The sequence below is a fragment of the Diceros bicornis genome, chromosome 39 (assembly GCF_020826845.1).
Source record: "Diceros bicornis minor isolate mBicDic1 chromosome 39, mDicBic1.mat.cur, whole genome shotgun sequence".
NCBI classification, from domain to species: Eukaryota; Metazoa; Chordata; class Mammalia; order Perissodactyla; family Rhinocerotidae; genus Diceros; species Diceros bicornis.
In genome coordinates this window covers 1,777,150-1,796,634 of record NC_080778.1, presented here as the reverse complement: position 1 = coordinate 1,796,634, position 19,485 = coordinate 1,777,150, and the positions used below count along the sequence as shown (strand labels likewise).

The following is a 19,485-nucleotide window of genomic DNA, read 5'->3' as shown; positions in this document are numbered from 1 at the left end:
CCCTCCTCCACCGCGGTCACGCCACCCCCATGGGGGCGGGAGTGTGGGTGATAGAGTCCCCAGGTGCAGCCCCCAGGTGCAGAAGGGGGAGCTGAGTCTGCAGACACAGGGGAGCTGTGGAGCAGCCAGCGGTGGGTGAGGACTTGTGGGGAGGAGGACTTTTGAGCCAGAGGGAAGGCCACAAAGGCCGGGCCTGCCTGGACTGCAGCCTGCGATGTAATTCACTCGAGACCTCGAGCTGAACCCCAACAACATGCCCGATGTGAAAGGCTGGGCATTATCTGTTAAGCCGCCTGGCCTACTGGAAAATCTCTCCTGCCTTAATGCTGAGGAAAAACAAAACCACCTTGCTCTGGGAGCCCAGCCAGCACTGAGCACACCGCACACCCCACACCGGGCAGACACCAGCCACACGCCGATGGGCAATCTCAAGCAGGCAGCCGCATTTACGAGGGATGCTGCGGGTGCGGGCTGCAGGCAATCCGAGCTCCTCCCAGCCAGCAAAGACCCCCACACCCACCCAGGTCGTGGTGAGATCTGCACCCAGGTGGGCAGGCAAGAAACTCCCTGACCCCCTCCCCAGCCTGGAGGCCTCACACTAGGCCCTGAGGGTGAGTCAGGGCCCCAGGCTGGGTCCCCGGCTGCTGTGAGCAAATGCTCGTGTCCACTCTTCCACTCAGTTCTGGCCTGCATCCGTGCCTGCAGGCAGGTTCCAGGTGCTGGTTCCGTGATGGGAGCGGGGTGGCCGCTGGCCTCCAGGACCTCGTCGGTCTGGGGAGGCAAGGAGCACACACATAAGCAGGAATCACGCTTACTGTAGGGGAGACACAGAGGAGCAGGAGCAGAGACCCCAGCTGGGGACCAACTAGGGCGACCACGGAGCAGAGAGATGCACAATCCCCCACAAGTGTTCAGGGGGCCTCCAGGGGGAGGAGGCAGCCACAAGCGAGGGCAGCACTTGAGATACCTTGGTCCATCCGCGCCGGCACCTGGCCTGAGCTCCCCACTGCCCGGGGCAGAAACGCTTCTTCCCAGACCACGATTGTTGGATCCCTAATACTTCACCACACAAATATATCACCTCATTAGCATAGATGTCATTGATATTCTGTTTTATCAATGGAGGATCTGAGTCTTGGAGAGATTAGATGACATGTCCAGGGTTACACAGCCAGAAACCGGAGGAGGATGAATTTTTACCCAGGATGGTGGAAGCCAAGCACACACAGTTAACTCCAGGCAGCAGTCCTGGGATATGTGGGCCTGAGGCACCAACCTCACTGCTGGACTGGCCCCCGGTGACTGGTCCTCCATACGTGCAGTGATAATAAAAACGCCCCTTCTCCAGGGACGAGAAAGGAAATAGCTATTATGCTTTGGCCTTGGTCTAAAGCTGTGAACAAGTAAACCATGAAACCAGCCCAAACCCCATCCCAGTGGGTCAGTGAAAACTTCCCCTGAAAGGCCACACTTCCAAAAGTCTGCCCATTACCACAGGCCCCTCCGAGGACCAGGATCCTCGAGCTTCTTAACGTCTGCCGACCCTACACCTCCCAGCATGCTGGGTCAGATCAGCTGTTTGCTTTGCTCAGAGACTGTGCCTTATAAGAACAGCTCTCTCCTGCTGCACAAGTAATTAATTCAGCTTTGTTTTAGATCTCAGATAGTTTCTTCTTTGACAATGACAGGGGTGAGGCAGACCCAGGCTAAGATGAGCCAGCCATGATCTCCAAGGGGCCAGACCCAGCTAATGGCCTCAGGCAGGTGTCCTTCAGACTGCTCCACCCAGGCGGAGCAGGACTATTACCAAACCAAGTGGGCTCCCCTCCTGGTGAGTTAAATAAGACTCTACACCAGTGGAAGTTGTCTCACAAAGTAAAGTGTATTTGCAGCAAATAGGAGGCCATGAAGAATCATTTCCAAAAGTCATGGCATCCCCAAACAGAGGGAAGCAGGAACTTTTATTTGGTTGGGGAATGAACATTCAAAAGATAGAAGCAAGTATTCATTTGCACAGGCTCAGTTGGAGAACACGCTTCCACGTAATAAGGCCTAAGGTCCTCCTGGAGAGATCTTTTCATTAAAAATAAGGCAAAGTTCAGGGGCGTAGCTCTTGTGGTGAAGCTTGGTCAGTTTCAGGATGGCTGTTGGTTACATCTCCCTTGAGTTTCTCGCTTGGTCAGTTTCAGGATTGCTGGTGTTTACCTCTTCTTGACATACAAAAGGAAAAGAAACAACTTGGAAAAACAGCTAATTGCTTCCAAACCCACCTTTGAGTTTCTCTAGGCACCTAGTCGGTGACAGAACCACTGGCCATGCCTGGGGGACAAGGATGGACTTGAATCCCAGGGAACAGGGAATGGCCAGATACTGCTCTTCCAGCAGGACTCCTGCTCCAGTGGGGACCCAGAGGACAAAGCTGACACCAAGGCAGGAGCCCAGTGACACTGAAGGGGCAGTGGGGATGGCCACAGCTGCCCAGGGACAGCTAACCAGGCCCAAGCTGGACTGAGGAGGAAAACACAGGTGAGTTCCCAGTCCTGCCTGTCCTGGGAATGGAGCCAGCACAGCTCCAGGACGCCGTGCTGGACATGAGGTCCGGGAGGCAGGAACACAGGTGAAGGAGCTGGTGTGCCTGAACCTGCACCCGGCAGGCTGGCAGCTCCTCTCACACCAGTGCTGACCCAGGAGTCGCAAGGACCCAACTGTTGATTTTGAGCAGCTCAACATAGATTGCAACTCCAAGTAAAAAAAAAAAAATGTTTTGGAATTGGTTGTAATGGAATCCTGTGGACAAAGAAAACCCTCACGTAAAATGCCAGATAATCATTATTTTCTAAGAGGACCTCAGCCACACTGAGTGAGAACAATTCAGGCGCTAGACCTCAAGCCATAGTGAAGAACTGATTTGCAGTGTAACCTCGGGGACCTTAGATTCCATGTTGGACCATCTGCCACCTCCACAGACATCCATCCCCCGAGCTGTCCCTCCAGCGCTCCGGGCGATTTCCTGGCGCACACTGGCCCAGCTGCTGGTCTTCATTCAAGATGCAGCTCAGCTTCACTTGAGGGCCAATTCCAAGGGGCCCCCGTGGGTCTTCCTCTGGCCCCATAGTGCCACACGTCCATCCTGGACGTCTAACACCTCGGGCTACCTGAGGTGTGCTGTGTGTTGATCAGCACAGTTTCTTCTCCTCCTAGATCGCAGCCTCTGCCTGGCACAGGACCCTGAAGAGATGCTCCGTGAGATGCACGTGGATGCTGTTGAGTGAGCACTGAGGCAGCAGACAGACCACAAAAAAGTGTGTGGCCCTGAAGGCAAAGTTTCAAAGTTGATTCAGGGTTGAGAATAAAGATTAAAATAGAAAATCATATCTGAAAACTACTAAGATTTAAAAAGCATCAATTTTACTCTATCTTCTCCCATTTTTAATTGAAAACTCCAGATTTAGTTCTCCAGATCTCGGTGCCCACTGGAACTCAAAATCAGGGCTAAATGCTGACTCTCCATCCTTGGTGTACCTTCCATGCACAGTCTCCCCCACATCTGCCCACAGACTTGCATGTCTCCTCTGTTTTCACAAATTAGCCACATCCTCTGAAGACAGAGGTGACTTTCTAGACTCCCCTCCAGGACACAACTTTCCTGAGCATATCACTGACACAATAATAACTGCTTGGTATTTTTTATTTTTAAAAAAGAGAAAGATATACAAAATCAACCAACTAGAATGTTTCACAAACTGTATGAGATTTCAATGGAATCTCATGCAGAATGCTCCAGTTGGGGTTTTTTGCTAAATTCTGTTCAGCATGAAGGAAAATTATTTGTCATTTGTTAATTCTTAATCATTTCACATTCTATTTCTTCCTATTCCTCTTCCCTATCCTTCTCCTACCCCTCAAAATTAGAAACTTGCCTTTATCTTGTAGGCAAAAGAGAGAAAAAAGGCTATCTCATGACTTCTTTAAAAGTTCCTCTTGCACGGAAAATATCTTCTCAACAATATTGCAAGCCTGCATGAGGTCATCCTGCCTCTGCAGGGCACCCTCCCCTTGCCTGTGCCTCACTGTGCGTCCACCTGAGGGGACCAGCTTCCCCACTGATGTCACAACTTGTTCCAAACGCAAAGCCCACTACTCACAAAAGGGTCTGCATGTCTCACCCAAGGGCATGAAGTAATTAAGTAGCAAGGCTCTGGGTGGCTTAACCCCCAGAAGACATGGGAAGTCGCCCACAAACCATAAGTGTATGAACAAAGGGGAAGTCTTTTCCAATGACACCAATTTCAGAAGTTTTCTCACCAAAAATCCCAGAGAACTGATACCCCATCACTTTTTCCCAACCACTGCAATGAGGAGACCCAGAAGAAGGTGTTCCCGGGCAGCTACTGCAGGTGTGTTGGCAGCCGCACGACAGGTGTGCACCTCAGCCTGTGTAGCAGTCAGTCAAGCTGCAGAACCAGGCTTAGAGGGGAGTTTGTGCCTTTATCTAAACTCAGGAATTGTGGAGACTTTTAATATCAGTTTTGATGTAAATGGCCATTATGGGCCATGAATCAGCATGTGGGGAGAAGCATCAACATCACAGAGCCAGGTGTCCCAGGTGAGTCCAGGCCAGACATTTGCCCTGGCAACACCAAGGCCCTGGTGAGGAGAGATTGGCATTAACACAGAGCCACACGTGAAATCTGTTCCCTATATGCATTTGATGTATATATACCTATGCTTAAGTTTTGAATGATCTGAACATAATGTATTAATAGAATGATTTAGTCATTCTCAACTGATATTTTTCACTGCATTTACAGATCCCTTCAGATGAGAAGACTCTTCAAATCCCTCTTCAGAACCTTGGACCATTCCAGTCAGGTATCATGACTTGAACAAGGCAGTGGTTGGGTCCGAGGGTGCCATCTTGGTACAACACCTTGGTAAGAATGGCCTCTCTCTGCTGTCTCATGTTTCTCAGAGAGAACAAACCAGGAATGAAGAGGAAATGTCCTGGCAGTCTAGAGTCCTAGAAGAAGAGAAGAGGAAGGAAAGGAAAAAGTGATCAAAGAAATAATAGTTGAAACTTCTCAAATTTGGCAAGAGACATGAACTGACAGATTCTGAAGCTGATCAAACCCAAACAGGATAAATACAAAGAAGTCCATATCAAGACACATCATAATTAAGCTTCTGAAATCTAAAGACAAAGAAAAGCAATCCTGAAAATGGCCAGAGAAAAATGACATCCCACCTTTAGGGGAAAAACAATTGGAATAACAGTGCGTTTCTCATGAAATCATGGAGACCAGAAGGATGTGGGACAATATTTTACAAGTGCTAAAAGAAAATAACTGTAAACTGTCAAGAGAATCCTCCTGCCAGTGAAAATGTTCTTTAAGAGTGAAGGGTAAATCAAGACATTCTCAGATGAAGAAAAAAATAAGAGAATTTGTCATCAGTAGACCTACCCTAAAGTAATGGCTAAGGGAAGTTCTCTAAACAGAATGGAAATGATAAAAGAAGGAATTTTAGAACATCAATAAGAAAGGAAGAATACAGTAAGTAAAAATACTGTAAAGTTAATACAATAGGCATTTCTTCTCTTCTTGAGTTTTCTAAATTATGTTTGACAGTTGAAGCAAAAATTATAGCACTCTCTGATGCTGTTCTAAATGTATATAAATAAAACATTGAAACCAATTATATTATAAGTGGGGGAGAGTAAAGGGATGTAAAAGGAGGAAAGCTTTCTATTTTTCACTAGAACTGGTAAAATGGCAACACCAGTAGACTGTGATAAGTTACACATATATACACATATATATAATGTAATACCAAGAGCAACCACTAAAAAAGCTATACAAAGAGATACACTAATGAACACTAAAGATAAATCAAAATGGAATTCTAAGAATGTTCAAGTGAACCACAGGAAGGCAAAAAAAGTAAATAAATAAAATAACACAGACAAATGAAAAGCAGAGAGAATAAAAAGAAAACAAAAAATTAAATGACAGACTTAAGCCCTAATGCATCGATAATTACATTAAGTGTAAATGGTCTAAATACACCAATTAAAAGACAGAGGTTGGCAGAGTGGATCAAAAACTATGACCCAATTATTTGCTGTCCACAAGAAGCACTCTTCAAAAATAATTATATTGGAATGTTGAAAACAAAAGGATGAAAAATATATATATCACGCAAACACTAATCAAAGGAAAGCAGGAATGGTTTTTTTTAATTAATATAAGGTAGATTTTAGAGCAAAGAAAATTATCAGAGACAGAGAGGGACATTATATAGTGATAAAAGGTCAATCCTCCCAAAAAGGCATAACAATCCTAAATATGTATGGACCAAGCTACAGAACTGCCAAATATGTGAAGCAAAAACTGATAATTGGAAGCAGAAATAGATGAATGCATAATTATAGCTGGAAACTTTAACATCCTTCCATTGACAACTGATAGAACAACTAGGCATAAAATCAGCAAAAATAGAGAATAACTCAACAATACAATCAGCCAACAGAATCTAAGTGATATTTATAGAGCACTCTACCCAACCATAGCAGAATACACACTCTTTTCAAGTGCCTTTGGAATATATACTAAGATTAACCATATCCTGAGCCATGAAACAGACCTCAACAAATTGGAAATAAATGAAATTGTAAAGAGTATGTTTTTCAACCACAGCGGAATCAAACTAGAAATCAATAATAGAAAGATAACAAGAAAATTGCCAAACACTTGGAAACTAAGCAACACATTTATAAATAATCCATGAGTCAAAGAGGAATTCTTGTAAAAATCAAAAAAAATAAAAAACGATTGAACTGAAATGAACAAATAATATGTCAAAATATGTATGGCACAACTAAAGCAATATTGAGAGGGAAATTTATAGCAATATATTCATACATTAGAAAAGAGAAAATGTCTCAAATCAATAATCAAAGCTCCCAACTCAAGAACCTAGAAAAAGAAGAGCAAAATAAGCCCAAAGTAAGCAGAAGGAAGGAAATAAAAATTGAAGGAAAGCAATAAAATTGAAAACAAAAAAATAGTAGAGAAAAACAATGAAATGAAAAGTTGCTTCTTTGAAAAGATCAATAAAATTGACACACATCTAGCAAGACTGAAAAAGAAAGATAGAAGACATGAATTATCAATATCTGTAATAAAACAGAGGATATCACTGCAAGCACTGCAGACATCAAAAGAATAAGAAGAGGATACTATGAACAACTCTACACACAAAAATTTGCCAACTTAGACAAAATGGACCAGTTGCTCCAAAAACACAATCAACCACAGTTCACTCAATATGACATAGATAATTTGAATAACCCTTTAACTCTTAAGGATTTTGAGTTTGTAATTTTAAAACTCTCAGAAAAAGAAATTTCCAGGCCCAGATGGTTTCACTGGAGATTTCCTCCAAATGTTTAAAGAAGAATTAACATCAATTCTACACAATTTCTTCCAGAAAATAGAAGAGGATGGAACACTTCCCAATTGATTTAATGAAACCAGTTACCTTGATACCAAAGCCAGTCACAGACAGTACCAAAAAAGAATATATACCAATATCTGTCATGACTATAAATGCAAAAATCCTTAACAAATATTAGCTAACAGATTTATACAATATATAAAAAAGAATTATAAACCATGACCAAGGGTGATTTATTCACACTTGAAATACCAGGCTGATTCAATATTTAAAAATTAATCATGTAATCCACCATACTAGCAGACTAAAGAAGAAAAATCACATGACCATATAAGTTGATGCAGAAAACACATTTGACAAAATTTAATAACCACGCATGATTTTTTTTTAATCTCATAAAAATAGGAATAGAGTGGAACTTCCTGAACTAGATAAAGAGTATCTATGAAATCCTACATTTAGGATTCACCATACATTTAATGGTGAAAAACTTATGCTTTCCCCTAAGATCAGGAAAAAGGCAAGAATGTCTGCTCTCACCACTCTTATTCAACATAGTGCTGGAAGTCTAAGCAGTGCAACAAAGTAAAAAAAATAAATAAAAGGAAATAAAAGGCATATGGATAGGAAAGGAAGAAATAAAATTGCCTGTATCTGCAAATAACATAATTGTCTCTGTAGAAAATTCCAAGGAATCTACAAAAGTAAAAAAGCTTGTAGAACTAATAAGTGAGTTCAACAAGTTTGCAGGATATAAAATAAACATACAGGGGCCGGCCCGGTGGCGCAAGCGGTTAAGTGCGCGCGCTCTGCTGTGGCGGCCCGGGGTTCGCTGGTTCGGATCCCGGGCTCACACTGACGCACTGCTTGGCAAGCCATGCTGTGGTGGCGTCCCATATAAAGTGGAGGAAGATGGGCACAGATGTTAGCCCAGGGCCGTCTTCCTCAGCAAAAAAAAGAGGAGGATTGGCGGATGTTAGCACAGGGCTGATCTCACAAAAAATAAAAATAAATAAAAAATAAACATACAAAAATCAATTGTATTTCTTCTTGCTAGTAATGAACACAGAGGCTAAAATTTAAAATACAATAGCACTTATATTTGCTAAAAAACGTAAACTCTTAGGTATAAATCTAACAAAACATATACAGGATTTGTATGTGAAACACTACAAACCACTGATGAAAGAAACCGGAGAAGATCTAAAGAAATGAGGAAGTATACTATGTTCATGGATTGGAAGACCTAACATAATAAAAATATCAGTTCTTCACAAATTGATATATAGATTTAACACAATCCATATCAAAATCCCAACAAGATATTTTTAATATAGACAAGATTATTCAAAAATTTATACAGGGAGACAATGGAACTTACCTAGCTAAAACAATTTTGAAAAAGAAGAAAATGGGAGGAATAAGTCTACATGATTCCAAAACTTACTATATAGCTACAGTAATCAAGACTGTGTGTATTGGCTTAGGGATAGACACACAAGTCAATGGATTAGAACAAAAAACCCAGAAGTAAAACCACACAAATATGTCCAACTGATTTTTGACAAAAGTGCAAAAGCAATTCAACACAGGAAAGATCACTCTTTCAACTAATGGTTTTGGAGAAATTGGATAGCCACAGGCAAAAAAATGAACGCTGACCTAAGTTTAACACCTTATACAAAATTTAACTCAAAATGGATCACAGATTTAAATGTAAAACATAAAACTATAAAGCTTTTAGGGAAAAAAAAGGCATAGGAAAAAATCTTCAGGTTCCAGGCCTAAGCTAAGAGTTCTTCAACTTGACAACAAACATATAATCCATAAAAGGAAAAATCAATAAACTGGAGTTCATCAAAATTTAAAAATTTTGCTCTATGAAAGACCCTGTTAAAAGGATGAAAAGAGACACAAAATGAGAGAAAATATTTGTAAATCCCACATCCTACAAAGAACTAGTATCTAAAGTATAGAAAGTACTCTCCAAACTCAACAGAAAAGAACAAATAATCCAATTAGAAAATGCGCAAAGATATGAAGAGACATTTTATCCAAAAGAACATACAGACGGCAAATGAATATATGAAAAGTTATTCAAGATTTTTAGCCACCAGTGAAATGCAAATTAAAACCATAATGAGATACCACTACACATCCATTGGAATGGCTAAAATAAAAAAAAAATAGTGACAACACCAAATACCAACAAGGATGTGGAGAAACCAGAAGGTAAAATGGTACAGCCACTCTGGAAAATAGTTTGGCAGATTCTTAAAAAAAAACACTTACACACAACTATCAAATGGCCCAAGAATAACACTCTAGGGTATTTATCCCAAAGAAATGAAGACATATGTTCACACAAAAACTTGCACATGATGTTTATAGCAGCTTTATTCATAATAGCCAAAAACTGGAAACAACACAGATGTCCTTCAGTTGGCAAAGGATTAAACAACCCGGTACATCTATACCATGAAATATTACTCAGTGAGGAAAAGGAACAAACTATAGATGCACAAAACAGCTTAGATGAATCTCCAGAGAATTGTGCTAAGTGAACACAGATGACCAGTTTCCAGGGTTAAAGAGGGAGCAGGGGCAGAGAGAGCAGGGTGTGGCCATAAGGGCTATGTGAGGAATCCTTTCATGGATGGACATGTTCCATATCATAACTGTGACAATGTCCTTATCTTGGTGGTGTGGTTGTGCTGTAGTTTTCCAAAACGTTACCATTGGGGAAAACTGGGTGAAGGGTAGACAGGTTCCCCCTGTATTATTTCTTACAACTGCAATATCTCCAAATTAAAACTTTAATTTAAAAATAATAATAATAATACAAGAATAAGAAAACTAGCAAACATTTTAAAAGCCTTTCTCTCTTAATTATTTAAGGGATTGTCCAGGTAGAAAGTATTTCAAAGAATAGGTGTCTCTTTCTGTGGTTTCTCTTTAGCATTTAAACAAGAAAAATATCCTGGTCTTCAGGTAAAGATGGTCAAGTAAAGTTGAATCAGAGTTCTGTCCCACCAAACCTAATGAAATGCACCAAATGAAATTGTTTTTTTAAAAACACAACAAAAAATTAAGGAGTAGAAGTAAAATGAGGAAAGCTCCCATAAATTTCAGAAATGGTAAGATGAAAAGAAAAAGAAAGCTCTGTCTCAATACTCTCTACCACCCACATCCCACAAGCAGGCAGGAAAGACAATAAAAGTGTGAGTCAACAGTTGAGAATTCTCACCATCTCCACGTTGAAGGACTGAGGAATAAGCCCAAGGAAAAGAAAGAATTCTCCCTGAGACTAGAAGCCTTACCTACCTCACAGCATCTGTGCAAGAGAAACCACCAGGGCTTGCCCCTTTCCAGGCCTCACAGTCGATGACGGGACCTTGGAGAGCCCGAGGTCTTCCTGTAGATGAAGCAAACCCTAGGATGGAATAAGGTCTCAGAAGGGAGAGTGTTATCCCAGCGTCAATGAGGACTCCCACAAACGGATGGGAGGAACCCCAATTAGCATTCACACTGGAGCTCGTGAGAAAGACAAGCAGTTCTCAGAAAATGTGTGAAAGACATCGAGAAGAATGAATACACCTTATGTCAAATAGGCAGACCTTGGGTTAGTAAAGCCATTTTTGATTACCAGTGATGGAAACTCAATCCAGACCATCTTCTGCATGAAGAGCAAATGTGTGGGCTCCTAAGGCTGAAACTACCAGGCATAGATACCAGGCTGTTTACATCACTGAACCTAAAGGATAAAGGAAAAGACGGTTTTAGGCACATTGGTAGAGAAAACAAGCTACTGACAATGGGGTAGATATCAGTCTGGATGAAGCACAATCAATTCCAGAGAAAAAGAAGCCATAATAACCACAACTTCTGATGAAAAGTGTGGCTCAAGAGCAGCAGACCCAGCCACACCATCTAACAAGGCACGAGGCAGGCCTTCTCAAACATGAAAATGTTAAAGGGATATAACCCGCTTTAGTCCTTCTGAAGGAGATAAAAGGCACTGATAACAATAAAATTCCACTAAAGAAAAAAACAAAAACACTGGACCAGCTTGTTGAGTGCAGAATGGAGTAGGTCAAACCGGATCTAAGCAAGGCTAGGTTGACCAATTGGCTCTAACAGGAGAGGCATGGAGCAGTGACAGTGGTGGGTGTAAATCTCAGCTGAGTGAGGAGGAAGGTGAGGATTCTAGAGGTCTGACGGACAGTGGAAAAGTGTTTGAGTCATGGTGTTAGAGATAGTCTTGGGGTCCAAGACTGCTTGCACTAGGTGTAGGGATCTGAGAAGATGGGAAGGAGGTCAAAGAGAGAGGCTGTAACTGGAGGTATCTGAGGGGGAGCAGTTAGTGGCGATGCCAAGCTCTAGAGCATGAGCAAGCAGAGGTGGGCTGAGTGAGGATAAGAGAGTGGAGAGATTTGGGCAGAGGGAATGGCAAGTGAAAAAGGCCTGTGGTGAAAGGAAGCATGGGCATTTTTCAAGAATCAAAAGAAGCTTTGTATGACTGGAGTGTAGAGAAAGAAAGGTGAGGCTGGGAGTAATGGGGCTGGGGCCACATCAGGCAGAGTGTTGAAGACCATGTTACCAAATTGGGACTGATGCTGAGGCTATGGGGAACCAGTGAAGGATTTTAAGCAAGTGAGTGACATGTCAGGGATGTTTTCAAAACATCGTGTTGACTTTCAGGCAAAGAATGGAATTAGAAAGATGTGGTGTTGCAGACCACTAGGGAAAAATGGGCTCTCTAGTAAATGGCTGCGGGACAATTATTTATCCACATAGAAAAAATAGAAATTGTATTCATATGTCACACCCTACACAAAATCGATTTCAGGTAGATTACATTTAAATGTGAAAGGCAAAAAACTATAAAACTTTTAGAAGATAATGCAAGAGAACATCTTTATAGCCACAGAGTAAGCAAGGATTTCTTAAACAAGACTCAAAGGTTCAAAAGTGTAAGTCATGAAAATATTGAAAAATTCAACTATTTTAAGGTTTAAGAAAAATACTTCTGTTCATCAGCACCATAGAGTGAAAAACAGGGAGAAGATATTTACAGCACGTTTAACAGACAAAACATTAGTATCCAGAATATGTAAATACCTTCAAGAATCAATAAGAAAATAAAACAGCCCAATTGAAAAATAGGCAAAAGTCAAGAATAAGGTTTCACAGAAAAAGAAACACAGATGCCAATAAATGCACGAAAAATGTTAAACCTCTTTAGTTGGTAACCAGGCAAATATGAATTAAAACACACTTACGTATGAATATGCACTATACTGGTGAAAAATTAAAAATCAGATAGTAACCAAGTATTGTTGAGGCTATCGAGCAATGAGGACTCTTGTACACTGCTAGTGGAATTGCAAATTGGTACAATGACTTTGGGATACAATTGAATATTTCCTGGAAAAATTGCACATGCATGTTATCTACTAAGCAGCAATTTCACTTCCAGATACATAAGTAAAGAAACTCTTTGTCTTAGTCCATTCACGCTGCTGTAACAGAACACCATAGACCAGGTGGCTTATAAACTACAGACATATATTTCTTATAGTTCTAGAAGCTGGAAGTCTAAGACCAAGGTGGCAGCAGATTTGGTGTCTAGTGAGGACTGCTTCCTGGTTCACAGATGCCGTCACTTTTGCTGTGTCCTCACATGGCAGAAGGGACGAGGGAGCTCTCTGCTGTCTCTTTTATAAGGGCACTAATATCATTCATGGTGGCTCCACCATCATGACCTAATTACCTCCCAAAGGCCCCCTCCAAACACCATCACATTGTGGGTTAGGGCATCAACACATGAATTTGGGGGGACACTAACATTTAGCTTATGGCACTCTTGCACATGTGCACCAGAAGGCTTGCACAAAAATGTTTAGAGCAACATTGATGAAATAGCAAAAGAACTGGAACAGCCAATGTCTTTCACAAGAGGGGTGGGCACATGACTTGTGTCTTATTCACACAATGAGACTCACGGCTGGTAAACAGACCACAGTGACACATCCCAGTGTGCATCTCAGAACCTCCATGTTGAGTCACAGAAGACGCCATAGTGCAAGTCCCCTCACATAAAGCTCAAACACTTGTAGCACCAACAATGTGTTGTTAGAGATGTGTAGATACACACATATGTGGCAGAACTATAAAGAACATCAAGGCAACCTTTATAAAAACTCAGGAGAAGGATCGCCTCCAGGAGGAAGGGAGTGAGATGTGATCACTTAGGAGCTCATAGGACCTTCAAACAGAAGTGTGAGTTCTCCAGTTTGTTCTTTTTTTTAAGGATTGTTTTGGCTATTCAGGTCCCTTGAGATTCCATATGAATTTTAGGATGTGTTTTTCTATTTCTTCAAAAAATATCATTGGGATTTTGATATAGATCCCATTGAATCTGTAGATCACTTTGGGTCGTACTGATATTTGAACAATGTTAAGTCTTCCAATCCCTGAACATGGGATGTGTTTCCATTTATTTATGTCTTCTTTAATTTCTGTCAGCAATGTTTTATAGTTTTCATTATAGAAGCTTTATCTCCTCTCTTAATTCCTAAGTATTTTATTCTTTTGGATGCTATCATCAATGAAATTGTTTTTGTAATTTCCTTTTCAGATTGCTCATTGTTTGTGTACAATGCAAATGCAAATCGTTTATGTGTGTGGACTTTGTATCCTGTTACTTTGCCAAATTCATTTATTAGTTCTAATAGTTTTTTTGTGGGATCTTTAAGGTTTTCTACCTATAAGATCATACCATCTGCAAACACAGATAATTTTATTTCTTCCTTTCCAATCTGGACGTCTTTTATTTCTTTTTCTTGCCCCATTGCTCTGGCTAGAACTTTCAATGTGGACATCCTTGCCTTGCTCCTGATATTATAAGAAACGTTTCCAGTTACCATGAAGTATGATGTTCACTGTGGGATTTTCATATATGGCTTTTATTATGTTGAGGTAGTTTCTTTATATTTCCAGTGTACTGAGTGTTTTTATAATGAAAGGGTGTTGAATTTTGTCAAATGCTTTTTCTGCACCAATTGAGATGATACTGTGATTTTTTTCCCTTAATTCTGTTGGTGTGGCATATCACCTTGATCAATTTTCTTATGTTGAGCCATCCTTGCATTCCAAGAATAAACCCAACTGACCATGGTATATGTTCCTTTTAATATGCTGCTGAATTCTGTTTGCTATTATTTTGTTGAGGGTTTTTGCATCAATGATCATAGGGATATTAGTCTGTAGTTTTCTTTTCTTGTAGTGTCTTTTTCTGGGCTTAGTGTCCTCATACTGCTGGCCTCATTCAATGAGTTAGGAAGTGTTCCCTCTTATTCAATATTTTGGAAAAAAGTTTAGGAAAGATTGATGTTAGTTCTTTGTTAAATGTTTGGTAGAATTCACCACCAGTGAAGCCATCAAGTCCACGGTTTTTCTTTGTTGGAAGATTTTTAATTACTGATTCAATTGCCTTACCAGTTATAGATCTATTCAGATTTTCTATTTCTTTGTGAGTTAGTCTTGATAGATCTCTAGAAATTTGTGCATTTCAACTAGGTTATCTAATTTGTTGGTGTACAATTGTTCATAGTACTGTCTTACAATCCTTTTTATTTCTGTAGAATTGGTAGTAATGTTCCCACTTCTATTCCTGATTTTAGTAATTTGAGTCTTCTCTCTTTTTTCTTAGTTCACTTACCTAAAGGTTTGTTGATACTGTTGATCTTCTCAAAGAACCAACTTTTTGATTCCTTTATTTTTCTCTATTGTTTTTCTAGTCTCTATTTCATTTATCTCTGCCCTACTCTATTATTTACTTCCTTCTGCTAGCTTTAGGTTTAGTTTGTTCTTCTTTTTCTAGTTGCTTACTTTGTAAAGTTAGGTTGTTAATTTGACATCTTTCTTATTTTTTAATTTATAGCTATAAATTTCCCCCTTAACACTGCTTTCACTTCATTCCATAAGTTTTGGTATGTTGTGTTTTCATTTTCATTTGTTTCTAAGTATTTTCTAATTTTTTTTGTGTGATTTCATCTTTTGATCCATTGGTTGCTTAAAAGTGTATTGTTTAATTTCCACAATTTTGTGAATTTTCCAGTTTTCCTTTTGTTATTGATTTTTAACTTTATCTTGTGGTGATCAGAGAAGAATCTTTGTATGATATCTATCTTTTTAAATCTGTTAAGACTTAATCTGTGGCCTAACATATGGTCTATCCTGAAAAATATCCCCTGTGCATTTGAGATGAATATCTATTCTGCTGTTATTGAGTAGAGTTTCCGTATATGTCTGTTAGATCTAGTTGGTTTATTGTGTTGTTTAAGTCCTCTATTTCCTTGATTATCTTCTGTCTGGTTGTTCTATTCATTATTATGAGTGAGGTATTGAAGTTTCCAACTATTGTTGTAGAACTATTGCTCCCTTCATTTCTGTCATTTTTTGCTTCATATTTTTAATGGTCTGTCATTAAGTGCATAAATGTTTATAATTGTTATATCTTATTGCTCTATTGAATCTGTTTTTGACTCTTGTAAAACTTTTTTTATTTAAAGTCTATTTTGTCTGATGTTAGTATAGCCACCCTGCTTGGTTTTGGTTACCATATACATGAAATATCTTATTCTATCCTTTCACTTTCAACCTGTTTATGTCTTTGGATCTCAAGTGAGTCTCTTGTAGACAGCATATAGTTGGGTCATGTGTTTTTATCCATTCTTCCAACCTTTGTCCTTGGATTGGAGAATTTAATCCATTTACATTTACAGTAATACTGAGAAGGAGGCATTTATCTCTGTCACCGTGCTATTTTTTTTCTATATGCCTTTTAGCTTTTTTGGTTCTTATTTTCTTCATTATTGTCTTCTTTTCTGTTTAGCTGATTTTTTTGTAGTGAAATGTTTAAATTCCTTTCTCATTTCCTTTTGGGTCTATTCTACAGCTATTTTCTATGCGGTTACCATGGGGACTACATTTAACATCCTAACATCATAATGCTGCAATTTGAATTTAAAGCAGCTTGACTCCAATGCTATACATAAACCCCACTCCTTTTCCGTTCCATCCCCACCCCCTTTCAGTTGTTGATGTCACAAAATTATATCTGCATATGTTATGTGCCTAAAACATCAACTAATAATTATTGAGGATCCCTTGTGTGTGATGACTCACTTCTCTCTTAGATACATAAATGGAAACTGAGGAGAGCATCATCACATTTCTGTGAATTTCCCATTGTGCAGCATGTGTGAAAAGTGCCTGTTAACAGTGGTCCTGCCTCTCCTATTAACATTGGTCTCAAATAAACCATCCCACGTGGGCCAATCCAAACACAAGACAAAAATGTGGGAATCTTCTTGCTCACAACCTTCACATTTTCCTGGGGCACCTTTCACAATGGCTGATCCCTACGCTGATGACCTGGGCTGTATTTCTGCAAACTGCAAGAAAGCCCCGTTGACTTTTGCTGCCACAGTAGTAACTACTCTGTTTTCATGGCATTCATACCCAGAAGGCAAAGCCCAGAACAGACGTCAGCTCCCAGGGAAAAGGTTGGGGCTGCTGACATGAACTCATGCTAGGGCAGAGTCTGAACACCCAGCCTCCAGCTCAGAGAAAGCTACCCAGAGGGGTGGGCTAGAATCCAGAAGCTCCCACACAGCCTGCTGTAGAGTCACAGGTGCATGGATGGCTAGCAGGACCAACACATTGCTGAACACGTGCCTGACATCGATGGGCATGTCCTTTTACAAATGCTGAAAGTTTCTCCCTAGTGTGCTAGATTCTAACATCATGTACACCAAATGTGGCTTTTGAGGTGGTTAACAATGGTACTGATGAAAGGACAGAACAACCCAAGGTCCAGTACACAAGGAGCAACATTGACTCCAAGGATGAGTCGGTCAAGCCAAGCTGCTGCTGCAGAGGTTCCAAACACAGCAGCCATCAGCCCTCCTGCAGCCCCTGGGGGAGAGCGCCCACAGCCCTGGATTTGTGCAGAGCCCTCGCAGAGTGTATGGCGTCCGGGCAGTGTTCTCTTCTGCTTCTTTTCACCGCATCAGCCCAGACCATTCCATGAAACCCCGACCTTCAGCCACTGTCCACTCACTTTGACCTGCTCCTTTCCAAGCTACAGATGTGTAAGATGCCTGGTCCTGGGAAGCAAAATCCCCTCTGGGAGGCATCTCTGTAATTTCTTTCCCCAAAGCCTTATTTGACATGTGCACACTTCCTGGAATACCTTCACCAAGCATTACCTCAGGATGGGTTAGAATGTTGCTTAATCTCCAACCAGGAGTGTGGTGGAGGCCTCTGTCTGAGCCTGCCTGAGGTCAGGAGACCCAAATTCTGAACAAAGACCAGGAACCTGCAGACAGAACAATTCCAAACCCATGTCTCAAACTGTCTTCAGATAAAAAAGAAATCAGGAGAAATATTTAAACTGAAGTTCTTTACACTGGCGTAGGGCATTGAGTAAAGGCAAGTAACATCGACTTTAAATCCCATTTGTGTAGACTTGCGTTATCCCAGATGGAGCCACCAGCCATATATGACTATTTACATTTGAATTCATTAAAATTAAATAAGATAAAAAAATCAGTTCCTTATCCTCTGTAGCCACATTTCAAGTGCTCAATGTCACATATAACATATATGCATTGGACAGCCCAGAAAGTTCTATTGGACAGAGCTGGCACTACAGAGCGAGGCCAGCCTCATGCAAGAGCAGAGGAAGGACACAAAGTAGTGAGACTCCTGCCTCCTTTAGCCCCTTACACATGCACACGCACACACACACGCACATGTGTACACACACGTGCACATGCGTACACACACGTACGAGCATAAATGCACAGCCACACATGCACACATAGGCACGCACACACACATGCACATGCACACAATCAAACACACATGCATATACAGATAGGCACACACCTCTTACACATTCTAAACCTCCATCACAGCTTGGAAAACCATTGTGAGGTTAATATCATCCCACAAAATGTGAATTGGGTGACTCAGTTTACCAGTGATTCTGACTTGGCAGAGCTCAGGCACGCTTCTCGCACACGCCCCCACACCTCCTCCTCACTGGCAAGAGCCGTCCTCAAGGTTTGGTGGGGGGGTCACTCACCTCGAGGGTGCTGGCTGGAGGGTGAGGTGGAAGAACATGTCAAGGGAAGTGAGAGGGCGTCTCGACAGGACTCCAGCTCCTGGAATGGTCCAAGCAGACTCTGTCCGCCGGCAGGTGGTGGGAGATTTCAACAGCAGTAGCTTCACTTCAAATTCGGAGACAGCCAACACGAAGGAAATAACCCTGTGCTGACTGGTGTAATGGAAGAGGTCATATTCTTAGGGATGATTCTTACATTTAAAAACTGTCATTAGATTTTTAACAATTACCCTTTTATTGACAAACTCCTCCTCAGCACCAGTCAAGTAGCAAGAGAAAGAACTGTTTCTCTTTCTCTCTCATTTTTAAAGCTTTACTTCCAGCACAATGGTTACATCTCATGACCCATAAAATCCAATCCCTGGAAGCTATCTAGTATCTCACAAATCACTGCACAAGGATGCAGAGGCTTCAGCCCTAAACTCATGCACAGTCTCTGTGTGTGTGAGCACGTGAGGGCACGTGCGTGTGAGCACGTGTACATGTGCTCTGTCTAATTGGAAGCCTGTCTAATTGTGCAGCCTGGATCGTTTTTCCTCCCCCTCTGCTGGCTGCGGTGAACAGACTTTTCTTCTTTCATCCTCGTGGTCTGGGCTCTGCATCTGTCCCTCTGGCATTGTCCCTGCTAACGGCCATGCAGCCGGGGCCAGAGCCAGGAAGAGGATGAAGGGCTGCATTGATGCCCCTCGCACAGCCCTGCACAACTGGCAAATGGCACTTGTTGTGGGTTTTTAACTTTGGAGATAAGCTGATGGGACCAGAGCCAGCATGACAACAGGGCTTCCCATCCTGCCTTCGCATTCCCAGTCATAAGGAAAATTGCCTGGGGCTGC

General features: G+C 41.3%; 1 long non-coding RNA gene across 1 annotated transcript; it reads right to left on the bottom strand.

The window, feature by feature from the left end:
• Positions 1-10,784: 10,784 nt before the first annotated feature.
• LOC131399777 (uncharacterized) lies at positions 10,785-19,485 on the bottom strand. Its single transcript, XR_009217222.1, has 3 exons — positions 18,614-19,485; positions 11,102-11,209; positions 10,785-10,870 (listed from the first exon to the last, which is right to left on the bottom strand). It is a non-coding gene; the product is annotated as an uncharacterized LOC131399777 (long non-coding RNA).